Here is a 3,887-nt window from a genome sequence, read left to right as displayed (position 1 = left end):
TGGGATATGATAACAGAATACCATAATGAAAAAAATATAATGTTAAATGTATGAAGAAAGAAATATTTTTAAAAAATTATAAAAAAGAGAAAAAGGATAATAGAAGTGAGTGAGGTTAATTGTATAGAAAAAGGAAAAGTGAATGTGAATGAGTGGAATACAGTGTAATGCAAAAAATTTTTTTTTTCCTTACACTGTATTCCACTCATTCACATTCACTTTTCCTTTTTCTATACAATTAACCTCACTCACTTCTATTATCCTTTTTCTCTTTTTTATAATTTTTTAAAAATATTTCTTTCTACATACATTTAACATTATTATTTGTTCATTATTATGGTATTCTGTTGTCATATCCCATGTCTGTGTACTCTGTTGTAACTATCGATGCCTTCTCACTATTGCACATGAGCCAATCCAGCTCAGTACGGTACTACATCATATCATGTGATCACATGGAGATCCATGTGACTCATTTCTGAGTCACTTGTATAAAAAAAACAGCACAAACTGAGGCTGCGCTGACCCTATTGCACGGACTCATAGTGTTATGCACATTCGTAGCTCGCGCATGCGCATATTTAGTTTGCGGGATGCGCATGCGCTGAAGTATTAGGTCATACTCTTTACTTGTACGGGTGAGCATTGTAGTAGTCCGCCAATTGCGCATGCGCTCTTTCAGCTTATGTGATGCGCACACGCCGGCCCAATATCGAAAGGGCAGAAACTGTCACACTAAGGGCGGATGTCCACGCTGGTTCAGCGTGCCTCCGCCATCATAGGTTATTCATACAGAGCAGAGGGCGGAAGTCCAGCCAACATTGATCAGCATTATGCCGTGTGAGGTATGGAAACTAGCAACCCACCGGTTAATTATTCTTTAATTATACACTGGGTATATAAACTAAAGACTAAGGACACTTCGGTACAACACCCCTGAGGAAGTCACCTTGGTGTGACGGAACGCGTGGGTCCGATGGTCCTGTCCTGCACCTTTATACTCAGCTGCTCCTCTGTCTGTGGTTTGCTACCTCATTATTCATGCTTATATGTGTATTTATTTTGTACGCTTACCCTGTATTCCTATATTGTTTGGTCAACTCTAGTATATTGTACTTTGGGTTTTAGTGTGCTTTAGGTATATCTATGTTCACCGCACTGTGCACTTTGTAGTAGCAGTATTGTCGGTATCCTTGGCTATCATTGCAGGACAGGACCTGGAGTGAGGGGGTTCATGGCCCCTCCCTGTGTTGTACTATGTCCCTTTTATGGGTCTTTTTATATGTTTTTAGATGTCCTTGTCTACATTAGAGTGTGATGTAAGTTAATGTTATTTTTTGTACAATAAAGAGCATTGATTGTTATACATCTTGGGTGTGCACTGTAATACAGGGTTTCTTTTTTTCTCTTTTGCTATATGATGTGCTTAGTCACTGTAGGTAGCACCCCGGTTTACTATATCATATTTATTGTACGGTTGAGCCCCCCTTCTATTCTTTCTCTTTAAAACTAATGATCACATGACCAAGTTAGTATAATGACACCCATAGATACAGCTGTGCTGGAATGAGTGTTGGTGAATGTGCATGATATGGGAAAAAAAAATTGTACTACTTTAAAGATTGCAAACAGAATATCACAATATACTTTTAGGACATTCAAGTGACTCCATGAACATAATTATCACTGGTTGTCCACCTATACACAAACATACAAAGTTTGTATGCTTTCCTTGTTTTGGCAGGGGCTTCCTCCATATACCCTGATTTCCTTCCATTGTTAATTTGTTATTTAGGGGGCGTCTTGGCACCGGAGAACCCCTTTAAATTCTATTATTCATTTTTTTTAACCAAGGAGACAAATTGCTTAGGAAATTCCTCAGTATTGCGAAGAGTAGACAAGAGCAAGGTCGGACATAGCAGAAGGTCAGGGCAGGCAGCAAGGATCGTAGTCAGGGGCAATGGCAGGAGGTCTGGAACACAGGCTAGGAACACACAAGGAAACGCTTTCACTGGCACAATGGCAACAAGATCCGGCAAGGAAGTGCAGGGGAAGTGAGGTATAAATAGGGAAGTGCACAGGTGAAGATACTGATACCGTTGCAAAGCCCAAAAGGCATAAACAGATATTCAAAGTGTCCATCCCTGGTGTTAAACGCGGTCTTCCACTCATCCCCTTCCCTGATGCGGATGAGATTATATGCACCTCTTAAGTCCAATTTGGTAAAGACGTTGGCGCCACGTAGGCGGTCAAAGAGTTCCGAGATAAGAGGTAGGGGATAGCGTTTTTTTATAGTGATTTTATTAAGGCCGCGGTAATCAATGCAAGGTTGTAAGGAGACGTCTTTTTTGGAGACGGAGAAAAATCCAGCTCCGGCAGGGGAGGAAGACTTGCGGATAAATCCCCTTTTTACATTCTCTTGGATGTACTCCGACATGGCTTGTGTTTCCAGAGCGGACAGAGGATAGATTCTGCCCCGGGGTGGAGTAGTAACAGGGAGGAGGTCAATAGGGCAGTCATAAGGCCTGTGAGGAGGCAAAGTCTCAGCTTGTTTTTTTGCTAAAAACATCAGCATAGTCCAGATAGGTCTTGGGGAGACCAGGTATCGAAGGAGCCATGGGGTTTTGACTGACAGTACTGGGAGTAGACATAAGACAGTTCTTGTGGAAAGTAGTACCCCAGTTCTTGATCTCCCCGGTGGTCCAATCGAGGGTTGGGGAATGGCATTGAAGCCAAGATAGTCCAAGAAGAATTTCCGAAGTGCAGTTAGAGAGGACAAGAAATTCAATCTTTTCATGATTGGGTCCAATGCACATTAAGAGGGGTTCCGTGCGGTATGAAGGGTGTTGAAATATCACAGACTACATATTTAAGTTGGATGTATTATTGTGCTTGAGACTATTTATTGCTGCAGTTCCTGTAATCTCATGGTGTGTGTTGCAAAATCTGTGAGGGAAGTCAAGGTGCCTACCAGGTGTTATGACAGCTCATATATTTGTTGTTCAATAAAACCTGCCTAAGGATACAATTGTCATGTGTTCACTGACATATATTACTTATCCCATCCTTTCAGCTCAATTTTGAAACAAAAAATGTAGACGTGAAATGTTTGGCATTTTTGCAGGTGTGTTTGTTTGCTTAATTTCTCTCCGCTAATTACTTTTGATGCATATTTTTTAGTGTCACTCATTTTGACAATTTACAGAAATACTCAATTCTTACATGTTTAGACCTCGTCTCTCGCCAAGGGGGAAACAAAGTGGGCCTTTGTATAATACAATGTTTCAAACATATGAGATTATAGTTAAATCCTGAAAGGACTTCACAGGACCACATGTTGTCTGGAAGTGTCTGGAAGGAAACCAAAGTCAGTCATTGCATTTGATGGCTCTTTAGGTTTTTGCTTTGAAGACGGTTCAATTAAACTTTATTTTAGAAGTAAACAAATAATGGATATAAAACACTAAGGCTGGCTTCACACATGTCCGTCATCCAGCATAGGTGAACTCCCCCTAGATCTCAACGCAAACTGATGCCACAACTGATGACAACGTGCATCAGTTTTCATCAGTCATATGGAATCTGGCATCCATTGTTTCTGGATGTTGGACAGGGAACCGCAGAAAGCTGTGTTTCCCTGTCAGATTCCTTCCAGTGTGTCCAACCAACCAACACTAAAACTGAGATACTGGGTGATTGTGAACTGTGAGTTCAATGGGATCAGTTCTAGCATCAGTTTCTCTATGGTGCACGATGGAGGGAAATTATAATGGATGCCTGATATATGTAAATCCAGCTTAATAACTTCACATACAATATTTTACGAAATGCTATTAATTTAAAAAAAAATGGGAATTTAAGGTATGTTTCCAAGTAGCTGATTTACA

Source organism: Hyla sarda, chromosome 2 (assembly GCF_029499605.1).
Source record: "Hyla sarda isolate aHylSar1 chromosome 2, aHylSar1.hap1, whole genome shotgun sequence".
Classification (NCBI taxonomy): domain Eukaryota; kingdom Metazoa; phylum Chordata; class Amphibia; order Anura; family Hylidae; genus Hyla; species Hyla sarda.
The sequence above is the reverse complement of the archived record's forward strand: the minus strand, read 5'-3'. Positions refer to the sequence as shown.